Source organism: Haemaphysalis longicornis, unplaced genomic scaffold, assembly GCF_048455015.1.
Source record: "Haemaphysalis longicornis isolate Haplotype H1 unplaced genomic scaffold, Haemaphysalis longicornis Haplotype H1 scaffold_137, whole genome shotgun sequence".
Taxonomy (NCBI): Eukaryota; Metazoa; Arthropoda; class Arachnida; order Ixodida; family Ixodidae; genus Haemaphysalis; species Haemaphysalis longicornis.
In genome coordinates, this window is record NW_027526242.1 from 117,285 (window position 1) to 138,624 (window position 21,340).

A 21,340-nucleotide genomic window follows, 5' to 3' on the forward strand; every position below is an offset into this window, starting at 1 on the left:
GAAGTGCTCTGCACTTAGCATGCATCCGGAGTCCTCCATTACGGCGCGTCTCATCAGCTGTGTAGCGTCTACCGGTCAACCTCATAATCAATGGAAGCGTCATAATCAATTGTGAAAGGCAGCGTCTCAGTGCAGCGCCGGAGACAGCGTGTCAGGCTGTCAGTATTGAACTGCCGCTTTTGTGCCGGCGCAACGAGAACGCACAGCTGGTTTGTTTATTTTCCTCGTCTTTCGTAGCCGATGCCTTGGCCTCGTCTGAACGCGCCGGCGTTAGCCAAGACAACACATCGAAATGCACAGTGTTGCGATGCATGGGAATGTTGTTTTCGGGGGTAGACACAAAACAGGCTACATCTCTGTCGCCTGTGCGACATTTGAATGAAGTTTTTTGGGTGGCGCCTTCAAGGAGGTTGGTCTGAGGCTATCTAACAAGACGGCTTCACGAAGCCATTGAACATCATTGTGGCGGGCATCGCACATTGTATGGCACACAGCAAGACGCCTTTACAGCGTCTGGCCTGAAGAATACGTTGATCGAAGACGCAAAGTGGGGATGCAGAAGCAAACGGCCTTCAAAAGATGCAGGCGGGACTGGGCGTATATTGGGAATGCAGTCCTGCGGGCCCTTGAGATACTGAAGTGGATGAGGCGCGACGCCCATGGTTCGAATAAGTCACCAGGCAGATGCAGGGTGCGTCGTAGACAAATTCACCCATTTAGATCCGAGATTCCGATGCCAGAAGCTCTATAAAAAGGACATAAACCCAGTTCTCTCGACCCCGACTCAAACAAACGGCAATCTTCAGCTGGCAATAAAGTCTCTAAACTGTGCTGTTTAGAAGGGATGGTATGCCGTGGCGCCGTAATACCTAGTCCCCAGGAGTTGGTTGAGGGAAGTTAAAGACGCACATTTGAAGTACCTGCCTCTATCCATGGTAAAAATGCCGGAGGAGACAGAGCGGCAAATTCATGTTGAAAAGAAGGCTTCGGGTGCACTTTTTGCAGTGATGTCCGGAACGGCTCAAGCCGTCAATCATTGTCAGAATGTACCGGCAGTCGTGAGAGGCAGGAAGGGGTCAAACCCCAACGAAGCAAGATTATGTGTAGTCAAAGCGACAGCTCGGAGGCAGGAAAAACTGTCTTCGTCTTCGTGTGGCGGGTCACCCTGGCGGTGTGACAAGCGAGTCACGAGTGGTCTAACAAGTGAATCGCAGTCTAACAAGCCAGTTAAGAGGCCCACTGGCAGACATGAGTGTTAATTCTCGGCCAGACCTACCAGTGTTGAACGAGGCGTTGAGGGGGCAGGAGGAAGAATACACTTTATTGCAGTCTGCAGTTTAGAGGCGGGTGGCGACCACTGGGCGCAGCCGAGCGGTGACTTCAGCTACAAGTGCAACCTGGGCTCTCTGGACCTCGGAATCGGAGCCGCAAACGCGGACTCCCATTGATCAATAGAGGGGATTAGGGGTGGATAGATGCAGGCAAGCATACAGGCAGGCGATTTAAATATATACTTCGTTCACTTCCCTCAACAATGCTGGGTGCACCTTTGTTATCCAGGTTCTCCTGCTCGCTGGTACTACTGCTTCTTCGCAGTGAACGTCGCTAAGAAGCCGTCGAGCCAGGTATCAGGAGAACCTAGAGACTTCCTCCCGGACCAGTCCCCGTCTGTCTACTCCTACCCCATCGCCCGTAAACCTTTCTCGTCCTGCCGACCATTTTCGTTCCTGCTGGAGAGCAGCTCCGCTCCCCGATGACACTTCCAACTAGGCCAATTAAGCACTCGCTTCAATGCTTCGGGGTAAACACTTCGGATTCGCGAACCTGCTACGCCGGCGCCGGCAATTCGTAACAAGCTAACCGCGTTCGCGAAAAGCCAACTTGGTGAACCACTTTTTATTTGCGTTATAACAGACTCGTCATTAACAAGACACACTGCATCTGCCATAAGGCTACTGATTAAATACGTGACCCACAATTCCTCACGATCAGTCACGCTTGAGTCCGCGTTCGTCCCCGTAAGGGCGCGCTGGTGGAAGTAGTCAGGTTTTTTCGCAAGTACCGTTTCTTTTCACTAATATTTTCAGGATCCTTAACAAGAGAGATCCACTAACGTCGGAAGTTGATACAATTATTCCGGGCATTTTAGTCTTAACTGAGACGTGGTTACGCCAGGAGATTTCTGATCATTAATTTTTTCCTGCACACCGCTTTTAGGTTTTTCAATGCGATCGCACTTTGCAGTAGGGGGCGGTGTCCTTCTCGCCATTAATAAAAATATCCATTGAGAATGTATTCAGGTTAAAAGTAACCTAGAAATAATTTGGGCTATCATAGAGCTACACTCACAAAAACTTTTTATGTTAGTTTGTTAGCGTCCGCTTCATAACTCTCCCACTTTTTCAATGAGTAACAAGATGCCATCAACATCTATTACACGGGTTTTCCTCATATTCCGTTATTCCTACGTCGTGATTTTAACACTTCAGAAATATCTTGGGAAATCGAGTCACCCATATTGCGCCCCTTTTCAAGATTAGGTAAAGAATTTCTAGACACTTGTTTTGTTTTTTCTTCAACCAAGCTTATCAGGCCGCCGACTATATCAGATATAGTACCGGCAACATCCTTGATCTTGTACTAAACTCTAGGCCAGATTACGTTTCCAGCATTGCGCACTTACTCGCATTGAGCGACCACTGTATGTTATCGTTTAACATCAAGTTATCACGCCCGAAATCTAAAAATAAGGCGAAAACGATTCCGTAGTAAGCAAGGGAAAACTTTAGTGCCATTAACGAAGAGCTATCAAGATTCCTTCACACCTTCCTCGCAGGTTTTCACCGTCGATTTGTACAAACCAAATGGGGCATGTTTTCTGACGATAATGAATTAACAGATAACTACATACCCATTCGTGCTATACTGTCTAATGATAACGCCCCATGGTACTCTACCAGCCTAAATGGCTCATCTAACCAAAAGAAGGGTTAGTATCAGTTACCAAGGCTGTCTCCCAGCTCTCTTCGGTGGGCTGCCTACAAGGCGACATCGAAATATTATGTCAGTGCTCTTAAAAATGCCAAGTATTGTTCATTAGTACATTGACATCGATGTTAACAACTGACGCTAAAACGTTTGAGCGCGTTATAAGCCCCTCTAAAGGTGGAGACTCTAACACTTTCTGATAATAGAAATACCTCTCTTTCATCTAACCTGCGTGCTGAAGTTCTGAAAAAAGTCTTTTCATCCACTCTTTCTGACACTAATGACGTCCTACTACCATTCCTTGCTGTTGCAACCACAGCCAGATGCCGCCTCTTACCATCGATTCTTGTGGTGTAGAAAAGCATATTAGGTGATCAAAACAATCAACTGCACCTGGTGTCGGCCTAATAGGATCAAAAGTTGTAATCAGTGCTAGTTTTTATTCTTCCATAGTAATAACAAACAATTTTCAGCAGTCGCTTGACCTTGGACTCCAACCACGCCAATTTAAAATCGGGAATGTAGTTCCACCTGATAAATGTGATAACAGACACTCACTCTTTAATTACCGCCCCATGTAGTTACTAGTATTCAATGCAAACTAATTGAATACATATTACCCTCTAATTTAGTTAAATTTTTGAAATCCAACTCCTATTTTTAACTGTCACAATATGGCTTAGAAAAACGGCCTTATGTGAAACGCAGCTTGCGTTGGTCCCGCATTACTGCGTACTTTTCTTGACCAGTCTTTGTTTGCCCATGGCATTTTCCTTGACTTTACCAAATAATTTCAAAAGGTGTCTCACAAATTGCTGCTGTTTAAACTGCATCAGCTTAACTTTCGTTCCCAACTTTTATCTTGATGAGTTTTTTTTACCAACCGTTCAGAGTTTATGACCGCTAATAATATTAACTCTGAGCTAGCACGTGTCCACTCCGGCGTGCCTCAAGGCTCAGTGCCGGGTCCTGTGCTTTTCCTTGTTAACGAATATGCCTGCTTGCGTTTGTTCTAACAAACATTCATCCACTGGCGACTGTGTTGTGTACCGGCAAATAACTTGTCGCGATGACATAACCTCTGTGAAATTTGATGTTGACGCTATTTTCTTCTCTAGCGAAATGTGGCTCATGGGAGTGAACGCTAACAAATGTAAGCATTTCTGCGCCACCAGAACAGCTCACCTGTTACCTGCTTACTTTATTGGTAACTCTCTTTTAGATCATTTGTCATCTGATAAATACCATGGACTCCACATTTCAGTTACCTCACATGGATCCCTCGCACTGTGTATATAATTGCGAATGCTAACCGCTCGTTACGACACCCCCGACGCAACTTTTAAAAGCACCTCCGTCACTTAAATTACAAATGTACAAAAGAATAATTCGTTACAAGATCGAGTAGGCGGTATCAGAGTAAGACCCATGTTACGATAGTGAAAATCAATCACTAGAAATAGTACAAAACAATTCTGTCGCAATTATTCTAACTTTAATCGCACTGCTAGTATAACTTCGAAAAATCTAGCCTCCAAATGTCTCCATTGCATGGTCGATGTAAGCGTTTCCGTCTCTGCCTGCTCCATAAAATATATACTCACCCAAAATAATGTCATCAGCTTATTTGGCCTCCGCACTTGCTTAATAAATTATGCTTAATAAAGCTGGAATTGCGCTGCCGAGAACAAGTGCATTTTTTTTAGTCTTTTCTTCCCAAGATTTCAGTCAAACGGACTCCCATTCTTTTATCAGCCGCTGCCATTATTGATCATGAGTCAATAAAAACATAATTGCTAACATTGTACTATTACAGGGTCGTTTTTCCTTTCCGTCCTGTGGTTATGCATTTGCTAATATTGTATAATTAGAACCCAAATTGTCACCATGCTACTTGCTTGTATGATTGTATGTTTAGAAGCCATTTTAAAGGCAACAGTGTTTTTGGGGCTACTTGAATGCGAAAATTTCGGTCTGTTTGTCTGTATGCCTGCGTCTGTAACTCGATTCAGCCGCCCGGACAAACTCAAATGGGATCGGCACAATGGGTTTATACACCCACCGCGAAATCCAAACGTCTAAGTCCGGTCGCAATGTTCATACTGATCAATTTGTTTAAGAAGAACATAACATTACAAAAATATGAGGTAAAGAGTCAGTACATAAGCAGTATTTGCAGTGTTCCTTTATTAAAAAAATTCATGGATGATGGGTTTTTGCGATACACCCACTGCAGAAAAAAAAAATTACTCTTTCGCCTGCTGTTGCCAGCGCCACCATAGCTGCTGGCGGAATTTTAAGAAATCAAACGACAACAGTAACAAAAGGTTCCACTAGCCTGGTTCCAAGTTCCGGTTGGAACGCACGCGGAGCAGGGCAACGTGGTTCTTAAACATTGTAGTACCGTGCCTCCATTCACGCGCTTCTCCGCTGTACGGAAGCGCTGGCATCGAGGCACACAGCCTGGAGCAGTGGAACACGATAGATTTAAATTGACTTGAGGAAGTCTCTAGCGTGTTTTTGCTGGGAGGATACAGACGGGAGAGAAACAGCGTAAGAGGTGAGCGTGAAAGAGAATGCTGACATTTCCTTGAAAGGGGCACCGAACGACTATCGCCTTTCGTCGACATTGGCAACGAAAGGACCATATAGGTGCCAATTTTTTGTAAACTTTTTTATGTTACTATTTTTATCACGACTTTACTGCATGTATCCACTCCCCTCTCGAATGTTTTATGGCCCTGAGGGTACTGTAAATAAATAAATAAAAAATAAATAAATAAATAAATGAAACTTTATTGACAAAAGAATGGCGACTCGGCCTTTGTGGAGGCAGTGGGGAGGGTGTTGTCAATTCCGGAAAACTTTACATTCGCTGATGAACGCCAGTAGCGGGAGCCAAGTCCCACAAGGAGGAAAACACCTGCTTGGCTGTGCCTGCGGGTGGGTAGAGCCAGTCCGTCAAACACGTAACGCTACTGTGTTTGCAAGAGGTGCGCGCCGCGTACAGTCCTGAACACATCCAAAGGAGATGTTCAATGGTCGGTGTGGCTCCTAAAGAGCATGTCACGCACGTGGGGGTGTCATGGCCAGAGGAGGTGAATTTCTTGCGGTAGTGCCTGGGAGATGGGGTGGCCTCCCTTTCTTTGGCATGTAAGAACGTTACTTGAAAAGGATGTTCTCTGTAAGCGCCGCCCTAGCACGAGTCTTGTGGATCACAACCTGAAGGCCACGTGGCAGTCCTGTAGGTAACGGGTAGTCATTGGCAGGGATGTGGCGGTGGAGTCGAGCTCTAGTACATCACTGGTAGGTGGCACGGGCTTCAGAGGGGTCCAAGTTGGGGTCGTGATGAGGCAAAACTGGGTGGGAGCGGGTGGAAAGAACATCGCTCGCCAGGGCACACATGTCCTCCCGGGAGGAGTCAACGCAGTGCCCTCGCACCAAGTCCACCCGAATTTTCAGTCCTGTTGTACAATGTAGCCTCCGGGTAAGCATTTTGATGGACGCATACATAGAATTCTGGTAAGGCAGCCAGCGCAATGCGCGCAATGCCTCCTGGCTGGCTGTGAAGATAGTTGCATGAGGCTGGTTGGTAGGCCAGTGAGAAATTTGAAGTTGTCGGAAAGCCAGTAATATTGCTTCGAGTTGGAGGTGGGTAGACAATGGCGCTGTTGGGTATTCTTGTTCACAGGCGGCTTGAAATGTCGAGTGAACGGCCGCTAATCCGCTAGTATTCGTGGTTGGGTCCCAAGTGGCGTCGGTATAAACAGCGCTATGTGGAAACCGCTTGGTCATTTCAGCTGTGCGTCTGTGTTTGTTAGAATGGCGCAGCGTAGGACCGGGGACTGGGAGTGGCTTTGAGTTAACGACGATGAAGTCGTCCCATGTTGGAAGCGGCAAAGGGATGGGATGTTGTGGTGCCACGCATTGTGGCAGTAGCGCGAGTAGCGCACGGCTGGTGAGAGTGGATGCTCGTCGGAAGTCGTGGCGTTCATGCCGAGTTCGGATAATTTCTGTGAGAGGTGGGAGTTGAACGTGTTTGTAGAGCTACTCGAGTTTGGAATGTTTGGGAAGGTCAGTGATGAATGGAAGGCTCTCACGATGTAGCACCTTTAGCTGCTGCAACTGAGCCTTAGTGAAGTCGAAGCATACTGCCCCATATGTCACTTTGCTCGTGATGACAGCCTGGGTCAATAGTTTGAGTGTCTCCGTTGTAGTCCCTCCGAACCGGTTGCCTATGCGTTTGATTATGTCAAGCTGTTGATGCCATGTTTTCTTGATTTGTTCAAGCCACACACAACAGCTGCCATCCTCAGGGACAGGGATGCCAAGAACTTTAACCCACTTTTTGGGGGACGGCTTAAGAAGCGATCGCACAAATTGAAAAGTGTAGGCATTCTTCTGTTCCTGTGTGCCGCCAAACACCACATATGTGCTTTTGTCAGGCGAAGACTGCATTCCAGTCTCTTGGAGGGCGTCGGCGAGAGTATCGAGTGCAGTTTGAATATGTACCTGTACTTGCTGTTGGGTCAGTCTGTCTGACGGGGGTCAATCCAAATCGTAATATCGTCGGCATATGTAGCACTTTGAATGTGAGTTATTTGTCGAAGTTGCCTGGCAATTTTTGACATGACAAGATTGAATACAGTCGCAGATAAAATAGCGCCCTGCGGTACACCTCGGTGGTTGTGGAAGATGTCGGGGTGCTCTTTACCCGTATGGATTGTTTTGTGTACGTGACGCGACCCTCAAAATAACATACACAAAAGAAAGGATGGGAACATGTCAACTCACTGAGGTGAATTCCCCCAGTGTGAGCCGTACTTTCCAAACTGTGTGATATTGTTTCAGGACTCTGAGCAGCACACGCGTGAGATAGTGGGGCAGCTGAAATGCACATACGTGATTTCGAGTGTGTCAGTACAACATCGGTAGCCTTGTGGGATAAGTAGGCAACGTTCTTAAAAAAAGGACTGGTCTAATGACTGACACGCGTGGGCAGTGCAAAGTGATTCCGTTATTCTAATCTCTGTATAATCGTAACCTTTACTTTATCTCTCGTCTTTTTGCTGGTATTTGCTGGTACCCCGATTCAATAAAGTTCCGTTGGAAGTAGCGCTTGTCGTTTTCTTCTCTGTCCGTGTGTTTTTTGTGCGCTTAAGATGCACGTTGAGGACTAAGCTGGTCATGACCAGGAGACACGAGTCTAGGGCAAGGTGAAATCCGGGCCGACGCGGTCCAAGAGTCTTGGAGCGATGTTTACGAGCCGAGACTAGGATAATCGGGTGTCAGCATGGCGATAAATTTAGCAACCTCCACTAAACATGTTAAGCAGCGGCATGACAATTTAGGCGAACCGCGTTAGATGATGCGACTACTTGGAGTGGCGTGAGCATGATGATCACAACTAGAAACTGATTGGGACTCGCAGGGTGTGACCCCTCTTTACATCCTCACTTCTTCTTCCTCCCTTCTTTCCCCTGGTTTTCTAAGTATAGACGGACGGACGGACGGACGGCTGGATTAGTAAATGGACGGATGCGCACGGGCGGATGGACCGACGGACAGATGAATTAATAAAGAAAGAAGCAAAGACATAATAATGAAAAGAAGAAAGAAAGAAATAATAAAAAGAAAGAAAACAACGACTATCTCATAGTATTGAACATCCTGATTTAGGGACGCATAAACGGTCGTTGCCCAGTTCCAGCGTGCGCTGATTATTTGTCACTAGAGGAAAGTGATCTTGGAAGATAGTTGCTTGAGTCGCCCATGCCGTAGCGAGCTGGATGAGCAAATTCGTCGGAGGGGATGGGAAAGTGAGCCAGCGTACTCTCACCTTATTAGCGCATTGGAATTGATACGAAACCGCAGTGCAGGATTTACCCTAGCTACTCCTGCAGAGATAGTGCTACTTTATGAAGGCGAGCACTGGTTTAGCCTTATGTCTCATTCCAGAGAAAACTGCCTGGACGGCGCCTGTTCCACGAAATTTATCGATTCAGTCAATAGGTGACGCAAAATATTTTTAGCCTATTTAGCCTGTCGAGGCTCTTTGATCACATCTTGAAAATATGTGTGCCTAATGTCCTACAAATGTCTGTTTTGACATCGGAGCTCTTTAAGCGGGAGCTTAATACGGTGGCGTGAGAAAAAAATCCGAATTAAAACCTGCGCCCCCTAAGAGAGTGCACTACCGCAGTAAGGTTATATAACAGGTGGAGCCGTCTTTCGCTCCTGCTCAAGTGTGAGAACAAAGGGCATATGCGTATGCGCACCTGTTGTCATATAATTTCAAAGGTGATAGCCATTTTTGGGCTCCCAAAACGCATAAAATTCGGCACTAGCAGTAGTGGCGTAAAGGTGAAGAACCAGCGGAGGTGGGGCTTTATTACATTGCTTCCCCCTGGGACCCGCTGTCAATCTGGGGGACCAACCGTACTGGCCTTGTAAAATCAGGCTAAACGAGACCTCATTCAGCAGGCTAGCCTACCGCAGCAAGAACATCGCCGAACCTAACAAAATGCCACAAAATCTATGAATACCTGGCAAAACCGGACGTAGCTAGGTCAAGCCCCACCTGCGGTGTTTTGTAAGCCTTGCACGACTAGTGGAAGCGGCGCCTAATTTTAACAGTGAAGCTGTTGAGCAAATCGTTTCCGTGTGGTGTCCGCAGTTCTAAAAGTAGCAATATAATGTCGAGCGCTCATTAAAAAAAAAAAAATTCCATCCTTCGGCGCGTGCTTAGACCGCACGCTGCTTACACGCAGCGTACCTACTTATTAACATTGGCCAACAGTGTCCACAAAAGAAACTCCAGCGTTCTCTGCATCGTAACAACACTTGCTCGGAACGAGAAAGGGACGTCATGGCGTATCCCTTCGTTCGCTCGTCCTTGTGTCGTCGTGCGGATGTGCTGTGTACCGTAGAAGAGCCGCGACTTGAATATCGAAGCTTGTGAAACTGATCCTGGAATCCATATATCCGGCCGCGGACAGCTCGCACGGCGGCGCTTCGACGGCTGCGCTTTGACAGGCTCGGACAGACTCAGACTCATTTAATCTCAAACTAACTTGTGATGTTAAGTTTGAGAGAGCGTGAGACTACTTTGGTATCTTGTATTGGATTCCGAGTGACCCCAATTGTGTTTGAGCCCGCCAAAGTTTAAGTACTCTTAAGCCCGAGTGAATTTGAGCCCGAGTGATCACGAGTGAATTCTAGTACATGTGAGCCCGACTAATCCCGCGTGAGGTTGAGCCCAACTGAGTTTCAGTACGGGTGAGCTCGAATGACTTTGAACCAAAGTGATCCCAAGGGAGTTTTTGCCCCAGTTATTCGGAGACCACTTGAGACTGTGTAACGCTAAGCCTGTGCAAGTCTGAAAAATCTTAGGCCGCGATTGTGTTGGTATGGACTTCATTGAGTTTGCTGCGGTGCGAATGCAGGGCATGGTTGTGGACATAAGATTTTATAATAAAGCTGAAGTAAACCCATCAGTTCCAATAAACCAATCAGAGCTTTACGTAGGCCATGGCTAGTTGCTGACCTTGTTTATTTCTAGTAAATGAGGTCACAATTCTCCACAAATAGTGTCACTTTGAATGTCGTCACTATGAGTGATGGTATGCCCTCCTTCACACCATATACGAGTGCGGCAGTGTAGTGAAATAGAATAACTCTGCCATGGCTCATGATAGTTCTTACACAGTTCTTAAGTTGCTTCGTGTTAGGTGGGTGCAGTTTTTGTCAAGCCGTCAAATAAGGTTTTCAACACTATATGATTGTGCCAGGAATGCAGGCTACAATATTCAGCGTGCGCGTCCATCTGTCGTTAGTTTCCGGCGTTGCGTAACTTACGTTATTGCTGAGCGTCTGTTTGCGTCAGCTATGAAGCAGCCATGACAGATGGCTGTTCATTTCCATGAGTAACTTTGGGCTCGGCACTTGGGGTGCATCCAGATGCGGCAGCATTCGCGCTGCGAATTTTCGTTGCGGAGGAACCTGATCGTCGAGTTTTTTAAAGAATTTTCATAACGAGGGACATTTGCTCTCTACCAGTTTGCAGCGGCTGCGCGTGTGATATTCGACTGGTTAGTCATAAAAGAATGCTGATCTTGCGTTTTCCTTCTTATGAAGCCTCTAAAAAGGTTGGAGGGGGTGGTGCGAAAGAAAACAGCGGCGAGCACTTGCTGGTTCCTTCAAGTTAAAGGTTAATGATATGCTAGGGGTCAAAAAGGAAGATGTAAGCGCCGGGGCGAAGAGGGGACTGCGGCCGTCCCTTACGTTGTTTCAAATGAGTTGTCAACTAAAACGTTTTCGTCACGCCCGTTTAGACCGAATAATGGCCGCATCATAAGATAATCATGGTAAATAATAAAGTGGGTGAAGATTTAAACCCAATGCCGCTAGGGCTTGTAAAGAACGAATCGCTTTGGACAAATGCAAAAGTACTTACTGATAATTACTATTACGTAGTCATGGTTGGTCATAGATGGGGTTAAAATTCAAAATGATGAACTAGGGTGTGTATGGTATCAACTTGAAGGTTTCGATGACGTGAAGCATGTGGGACAAAATTCGTTATGGTTATTCCTTGATTGGGTTAAAATTCAAATTTATGCCCCTAGCATGGGTGGGATATAAAGGCCCGGATGAAGGGACAAACGTGCCATCAATAAAAATGGTTTCAGGGTACAGATATCACATAGTCATAATTAGTGACATGTTGGGTTAGAATTCAGAATGATGCCTCGGCGTGGTGCTGCTGTGTGACTATTACAGCCAGTTACATCCTCCATATTGCATTGATTTATTTATTGGCACAACCGACGTTTGGGGCTTCTAAAAAGATTAGCACATACATTGCCATACTGTTTCGTTTCTCATCGTGCGAAAATGCGGAAGATACTACTGGGAATTTCATGCAGAAAATGCTAATACATTTACTTATTTTATTTATTTATTTTAGGTCACTGCGGGAACCATTGCTGCCCAAGCAGGGCGGGTTACAGAAAAGATGATAATAGTCGTTCAAACGAATTTGCATCATAGCACTCCACAAAATCAGATGTCAAAGCATTGTAGTGTTCAATTGTACAAGAGAAAAGGGATTTTGAAAATATTTTAGTAAGGCTGAAAAACGGTCGTATTGTTTTTGAGTGGTTCAGTCTGGCTGAAGTGTGTGGGGCACGGAGTAGATAGGTACGACTTTTCGAACCATTTTTTATAAAGCAGGTATAAAATTTCAGCTTGGCAATCTTCCTATGCTTCTGGAGTGCGTCTAGCTCTAATTGCTTTAATGTAATATTAACCGATGATCGGAGTCTGTAATCATAAACAATGAACTGTGCAGCGAGCCGTTGGATCCATTCAATTTTTTGAACATGTTTTGTGTATAGAAGCTGCTTTAGAGGTCAATCAACATTCCTTTACACCCATACCAGTCCGTGAGTTTACACCGGTTGTTATTCAAAGGAACTTGAGAATTGCAGTTATTAATAACAGAATAGAGAACACAATCATCAGCAAACAATTTCACATGTACATTTTCATCAATGTGCTTCCCAATGTCATTGATGAATATCACAAAAAACTGGTTCTAGTACTGATCCTTCTGTGACCCATGGCAACACCGGTAATACAATAGACCTGGAACCATTACACTCAACAAACTGCATGCGCTTTGACTGGTAGGATTGAATTATTCGCACCACTTTTTGCGGGATACCCGCTTTATTACTCGCACAACCAGCTGCACAAAGGGTACCCGATCGAAAGCCTTGGATAAATCCAAAAAGATCGCGTCAATTTGCTGTTGCTTATCGATTGCGGAGGCAAAATCGTTAAAACAGATACCAGTTGTGTCACCGTAAAAAGATGTTTTCGAAATCCGTGGTGATATTTAACAAAAAACTGTTTGGCTTCCAAATAGTTACATATATGTCTAATTAATAGATATGATATCGATAAGATATGATAGATAATGATGCGAGATAGATGTATATAGCGATATACTAGCGATGTATATATAGCACACTGGATACCGGCACTTATTTATCTTTGGAAATAACAAGGCATACACGTTTTACAAGCGTAGAAGAGTGAGCAGTCGGTTAGTGCGCATATGTACCCTCTAGGCACATACGAATGGTTTCCGCTATCTCCTCAATCTTGCCTCTGCGGCTGTTCGCAAGCGTCGTTTTTGGTAGCTCCGCCCGCTTTTTTCTAGACCTTGCGAGCCGTAATGCGTGGACCAAGCCAGGTTTAAGAACTGCCTGGTCAAAATCCGGAAGCGCGATTCATCCTTCTGAATATACTTGATATTCTGTAATATTGCGAAGTTCTGAATATTGCCGTTCTTCAAAGCTGAACTCGCCATTATTCAGTAACAGGTGTTTTCTGTTAGCTTCACCTGACTCCCAACATGGGAGCAATCAATTTTACAGCCCCTATGAGCTTACGATACAGCTCGGAATTTTTACTGATCAAGTGACTGGAAATAATGATCTCTCAATGCGGTCATTTCATGGGTAAATTGGCGCATTGAGAACCACTCCTTTGACACCACCATTCATTATCTGCTACCATTTTGGCATCTTCAGGGAGCGGGCAAAGTTTAATTACTCCGAACAACTTATCAGTGGGATGCCCTATTTATTTTTGCCACCTGTTGTTCTTAATCAAGATCGTCAAGTTGATACCCCACATTCCGAGGAAGTTGCAGCGGTGGCGTAGAGGTAGAGCATCCGCCTGGCGTGCAGAAGGACCGTGGTTCGAATCCCGGTGCCGGATAATTCAGCTGGATTAAAAAAAAAGAAACAAATCCCGCCATCTCCACGAAGTGAATGATGGCAGGGGCGAAGCTAACATGCTTATCGGTAAAACCGTGAAACATTCGCCCGCACATGATATAAAGACTCGACGCGTCAAGCTTACCACCGCTCCGTTGACAAGCCCGTCGACGACGTCGATGTTTTTGGTGATTATGTAGGGCTTGTTTTGGACGATGAGAATCTCCATCTTCCACCTCGAAACGGCGCTCCCATAAGGACCATGATGAATCAGCAAATCAGACCGGCCAGACAGACATTGCGAATATGCTTGTTCCGATGCTCTTTGCGGCGATCAAGGCATTGCTACGTGCCAACTCCTCCTCTCAGCGCTTCCCTGCAGTCGAGGCTGTTCTAGCCTTAGAACCCCTCATAGCATCTACTTTCAGGGTGCAACAGCGTGCCGGCCGATCGCAACAATGATGACTCAGCAATCATCGACATCTCCGAAAGTGTCTCTAAACGCCCACCTTAGAGGCTGTACCATCTTTCAATGGAACGCCCGTGGCCTGCGTTCGAAACTTGCAGACTTTCGTGAACTCGTACATTTATATCAGTTCCCATTCATAGTGATATCTGAATCACGTGTTGGGGATCTCTTTTGTCTAAAAAACTACCACATCTATCATTCGGAACGTTTAAATGGCGTAAGCCGGCTGTTTAGAGGTTTCCGCAACGACGTGTCGGCTGCAGCCGTGGCCGTGCCACCTCATCACACTGAAGAATACGTCTGCGCCAAGACTGTTATCGGAAAACAACCATTTACACTCATCGGTGCTTACCTGGAGCCAGGGACTGCCTTTGATACTTCAAGACTCGAAAAAATCACCGTCAGCACGCCCGCGCCTCACATTATCTGCGGTGATTTTAACGCACACAACGAACTTTGGGGGAGTGCTTCTACGAATTCTCGCGGAGCAAGACTCGCCGAGCTGATGGTAAAATATTCTATTGAACCGCTCAATGACGGCAGTGTGACGTTCTTAAAAAATCCAAAGGTCACCAGCTGCATTGATATTTCGTTCGTTTCAAGCCATTTCATCCGAAAATTTGCTTGGTGCACAGACTTCGAAACAAGAGGGAGTGATCACTACCCCATCCTTATATCCTCTCCCAGTGCAGCTATTTTTCGACGTGAACTGAGGGTCAAATGCACAGATTGGGAAGGCTACAGGGCGTCTGCAGACCTCAGAATCACAGCAGCAACTCCGGACGAAGACCTTATACCAATTTTAACCAACTGCCTTCAGGAATCCTCCCGAACCATGAAGAAACATTTACATGTAAAGACCGACCAAGACTACGAAAAATTACGAGCCGTTCGCAGGCGAGCAGAACGAAAGGCACGACGCACTAAGGCATTAGAAGATGTACGAGAGGCTCGAAGAACACAGAGGAAGGTGAGGCGTCACTTGGAAAAGTTGAGAACGCAGCGTTGGCGTGATTTCTGCTCAAAATTAGACTTCCACGAACCTCTGTCACGCATCTGGCGCGTTGTTAAGGGAATGCGCAGCAATGTTCAGCAGCTATACCCATTCAGAGCGCTATCGTTGCACATTGGCATTTCCCCAAAAGAGGCGGCTGAAGAGTACTGTAGAATCCTGACCACAAAATCAGTACATCCGACATGCCCTAGAAGTGGCTACTCCGAAGTACCGCCAGCTGCTTGCCCCGCCATCGACCTCCCCTTTACCGTGCAAGAACTCAACGCAGCCATTTCCCGTGCCAACAAACGTTCTTCGCCTGGGCAAGACGAAATCACCTACGAGGCCATATCTCACCTGTCTCACCACTCTCGATTACGTCTCCTGGAATACTACAATTCACTCTGGCTCACTGGCACCGTACCTTCAGAATGGAAACTAGCAAAGCTCGTGGCCATCCTGAAGCCTGGAAAATCACCCACGAGGTATGATTCTTTCAGACCGATAGCTTTGCTAAGCTGTGTCGGTAAAATTATGGAAAAAATGATACACAGGAGAATAACCTGGTTCATTGAAAGCAAAAAACTTTATCCACCTGAGATAAACGGTTTTCGCGAGAATAGAGCTGCCATCGACAACGTAATTTCCCTGGTTTCGTCTCTAGAAGACGAATTACATAACGGATACATCCCCATTGCAGTATTCTTGGACATAAAATCGGCATTCGATTTCGTTTTCCATGATGCAATCCTAACATATCTTGCTGCTCTTGGCTTCGGGGGAAAACTTTATGCGTGGATAACAAACTACCTACAGGGGCGAGAACTCTTCATAAGCACTCCAGAAGGCCCGACGTCCTACTACGCTATACAAAAAGGAGTGCCTCAAGGGGCCGTTTGAGCCCTCTCCTGTTCAACCTGACACTCATCCACCTAAAGCGAGTCCTCCCGGGTGGCGTACATATCACACTCTATGCGGACGACATCTGCATTTGGAGTGCGGCGCGGTCACGTCGAACCACACAACAAAGACTGCAGAAAGCTCTTGCGAAAATATCAGCATACCTTTCGCCAATAGGACTGCATTTATCCTCTGAGAAAAGTGTTTCGATGGCTTTTACTCGCAAGAACATGAAGCAATATTCATTAGTCCTCGGAGGCCGTACCCTGCAATATGTCCGTACTCAAAGAATCCTAGGAATCTTAATAGACCGCAGTATTTCGTGGGCTCCGGAGGTTAAAAGGCTCCGTACGAGAATATCTGCGATGTCAAAGATCGTCGGGTATCTTGCCGGTAGTCGATGGGGCAGTGACTGCCGCTCTATGATACTCCTCTGTAAAGCCTATGTCGACGGCATACTGCGCTACAGTCTCCCTGTCCTCCAAAATCTGTCACCAACAAGCAGGAAACAGCTAGACGCGGCAAGAAACAATTACCTCCGTATCTGCCTCGGACTTCCCAGAGGGTCGTCGTGCTTGGGTACTGTCGCTGAAGCTGGCTGTCTGCCCTTGGACGTGATTAGGCTCCAAGAAACCGTGAGGATACACCTGCGACATCGGATGCACGCCAAAACCCGTACAATAACCCGACTGATAGAAAATGGGAACTCAAGTTTCGGTCGAACATTGAAGTCGTTGCACCTTTCGATTCCCACCCAGGCACCAAATTCAATGCCGTCTCATTTCCCGCCCTGGACCCTATCGCCATTGCATATTAGATGCAACATCCCGGGAATCGACTCTAAAAAGAATATGAATCAAAGCGGCTTTTTACAGTTGACACTCTGCCACATTTGCCGACTATACTCAGGTACAAAACAAATTTTTACAGACGGGTCGTGTACGCCTGGCCGCAGTTCCTCCGAGATCTTCATCTCGTCCACTGGACAGACGTTCTCTTATCGTCTCGAGCGGGCAACGTCATCTATGTCAGCCGAGCTTCACGCCATCAAGGAAGCCATCCGGTACATTCTCCGCCAACCGCCGGGGCAATGGACCATCTTCACAGATTCCAAGGCAGCCCTCCAAAGTCTACTGCGCAACGACTGCTTCAGCATTCACGAACACGCCTCTCGTGAAATAACTTACTTGCACCACCAGGCCAAAGACACTGGGCACCAAGTGACATTTCAGTGGCTACCAGGCCACTGTGGTGTTCCAGGTAATGAAAAGGCAGATGAAGCAGCTCGCAGGGGCCTTCAAATGCATAATATGAGGAAGGTCTTCTTCACCAAACATGATGCCTCAGCTATGACGAAGGCACTTGTTTTAATGGAGCGGAACCGTCTTTGGTCTCTTCCAGAGCACCACTATCCGTTCTTGCAATACATAGACCCCGAGCTGAGGATTAAGCTGCCAGAGCGACTTCCGCGCCGACTAGAAACTTTGTATCACCGATTACGACTCAATGCAGCGCTTACAAAAACTTACCTGTTTCGCTTGGCGCCACCTCGAATCCTTACTGCGATAACTGCGGATCGCCAGAAACCGTGGAACACGTACTGTTAGAGTGCCCCGCTTACATGCTCGCAAGGTGCCGTTTCGAGCAGAAGATCGAACACCTACGCCCAGGACCATTCAGCCTACAAGTGCTCCTTGGCCCCTGGCACACTCCTTCAGCACAACGCAAAGCACTATAGGCGTTGATTGAATACCTGGACGAGATCGGCGTCACTGAACTGATTTAAACTACTGAGAACATGACGTTCATCGAACTGTTCACACAAACTACATGATGCCCGTTTATTTTTTTTTTACTTCTTCTCTTCTCTTTCTTCTGCCCTGTATCTATAGGGCCTTTTCTACCCTCCCCTACCCATTCCCCCGCCGAGTAGCATGTCGGTGGTACGATTCCGGCAAAACTCTCGGCTTTCTCCTCTAATAAGGAGCTTTCTCTCTCTCTCTCCATGGGTAAGTTGGCGAAGTCGGTGGTTGACATTTTAGCCACCTTGGCCGTCGCCTTCTGCAGACCGTCTTGTGTCGCGTACGCCCGGCAGGTGTCTTCAGCTCGCAGGTGACGAACGACAACCTCTTCTTCTTCCTCTCCTCCTTGTTGGGTAGCAACAAACGCGTTGAACGTTTTGACCTCTTCGGCCAATCTTTGGTTGGCCAATCTCTAGGGGAATCCTGCCACAAGCATCATTAATGTGCCGGATACAGCAGCAACGAGGGACTGGACAGGGCCCGAGCAAGAGGAGCTTTGCCCCTAAAAAATCAGTGTATTGCTGGACTTGCACAATGGGGCTTGGGGTGCGGCTTGACCCCGGCGATGATGGCTGGTAACGCACTCCCTCATCGGAGCAGGATTGCCCACCCTTGTGTAGTAACGGCCACAACGTCCCATGAATACGCCAATTAACCCACAGCCCTCAGTCTCCAGTTGCTGCAAAGCAACTCACCACGGTGGCGGTCAGACCTGTGACGCATCAGAGGGTTCTAAGAATCCCTGGACCCGGACAGGCCGCCATTAGAATCTGAACCTGGCAACGTTTAACACGAGAACCTCATCTAATAAAGCGAGTCTAGAGGTCTTGTTCGAGGAATTATAGGACAATAATTGGGATATCATAGGGCTTAGAGAGGTTAGGAGGACAGGTGAAGCCTTTAAGGTGCTGAGAAATGGACACGTCCTATGTTACCGTGGTCTAGTAGTGCGAGCTCTAGTCAATAAAAGCATAGCTCGCAACATAGAAGAATACTACAGAATCAACGAAAGGGTAGCAGGTGTTGTAATAAGGCTCAATAAGAGGTACAAACTCAAGGTGGTACAGGGCCACGCACCCACATCCAACCACGACGACCAGGTAGTAAACGCTTCTATGAAGATGTGAAATCGGCAAGGGCTAAAGTAAAAAAACACAGTCTACCGTAGTTATTGGAGACTTCTATGCTAAACTAGGCAAGAATCAGGCTGGAGACAAAACAGTTAGGAACTATGGTCTGGGCTCTAGAAATAGAAGGGGGACCTACTAGCCGAGTTCGCAGAACGTAATAACCTACGTGTTATGAATACCTTCCTTTGCAAACGGGAGAGCCGGAAGTGTAAGTGGATGAGGCCGAATGGGGAGCATAAAAATGATATCGACTTCATATTATGCGAAAACCCTGGCACCGTGAAGGATGTGGAAGTGCTCGCAAGGGATAAGTGTAGTGACCATCGTATGGTAAGATCTCGAATTAAGCTAGATTTCAGGAGGGACCGTAACAAGCCATTACGAAAGAAACCGTTTAATGAGCTAACAGTAAGGCGTAAAGTATAAAAATTCAGGATCGCACTGCAGAACCGATATTCAGCTCTTACCGAGGTAGCCGAGCTTACCACACAGGAAGCCAGTGAAAACCTTACACGCATTATCACGGGGTGTGCAGTACACGTCGGGGGCGTGATGGCTAGACGGGATACTGGTAAACTTTCGCAGGAGATGAAAGATCTAACTAGGAAACGGCAAACTATGACAATCTCCAATCCAGCTGACAGAATAGAACTAGCGGATCTTTAGCAGTAATCAATAAGCGTAAGACAGCTGACATACGTAAGTTTAATATGGAGAGGATCGAATACGCCGTAAAGAACGGAGGCCGCATGACAGCAGTGAAGAGACGTCTTGGCTTGGGGAAAAATTAGATGTATCCCCAGAGACAAGCAAGGCAATGTCATCACAAATAGGGATAAAATAATCATAGCAGTCGAGGAGTTCAATAGAGACCTCAACAGTAGCCGAGACATCCAGGATAAGGCCTAACGAGAAAGTAGTTCAGAGGAGGTAGACATCCCACCAGTAACGACAGAAGAATAAGAAAGCCTTTGAAAGAAATGAAAGGGGGCAAAGCACCTGGTAATGGTCAGATAACGGCAGACCTCTTGAAGGATGGCTGGGAAATTGTACTTAAAAAACTGGCAAACCTGTATACGCACTGCCTAATGACCGCAAGTGTACCGGAATCTTGGAAGAACGCGAACATCATCCTAATCCATAAGGAAGGTGAAATGAAGGACTTGAACAATTACAGGCCGATCAGCGTACTGTCACTCGTCAACAAGGAAGTTACCAAAGTAATCGCTAACAGAATTTCTGCAAACTTAGATTTCAGTCAACCTAAAGAACAAGCATGGTTCTGTAAAGGCTATTCAACAATGGACCATATTCACATGGTCATTCAGGTGATAGAAAAGGCCGCTGAATATACTGAACCCCTATATACAGCCTTCAAAGATAATAAGAAAGCATTTGACTCGGTCGAAACCTCAGCAGTCATTGAGGCATTAGGGAACCAGGATGTAGATGAGCATTATGTAACAATACTAGAGGATATGTACAATGGGTCCACAACTACCATCATCCTCTATAAGGAGAGCAGTGAAATACCTATAAGAAGGGCGTCCGACAAGGAGACACAATTTACCCGATGTTATTCACAGCATGTTTACAAGAAGTATTCAGAACAATAGATGGGGAACAAGTGGGAGTTAGGGTTAATGGAGAATACCTGAATAACCTCAGATTTGCTGATGACGTTTTCTCATTAAGTAACACGGGGGAGGAATTGCAAAGCATGCTTACCCTGTTGCAAAAACCAGTGGCACTGGGGCCTAGTGCGAACATCATATCGTATTTCCGGACCAGTGTGAAACACTAGAGACACTAGAGAAACAAGCCTCGCTAGAGAAACTAGGGAAACAAGCCTCGCTAGAGAAACTAGGGAAACAAGCCTCACTAGAGAAACTAGGGAAACAAGCTTCACTAGGGAAACTAGAGAAACAAGCCTCACGCTAGAAAGGCTGGCCTCGCTAGGCTTAAGGGGGGACACTGGTCTTAAAACAACTTTTAATTTTTTAGTAAACTTTGTGAAACTTGTCAGTCTTGCTGCTTTTCTCCCACTGATTTCAAATCTGCCATTATTTTTCCAGTTGGTCAATTAGTTCCCGAGATAATTAGCCATTTTTAGTCAAAACAATAGACAAGACAGTATTGGTTATAAAACTGGAATCTACATTTTTCAATACTAGGAACCCTGGTGAATGCAATAATCAAAGCATTTTTTTATGCATCGGAACTAATTTTGCAGCTCTTTGAACCTTGTTGGCAACAGTGACAAGGAA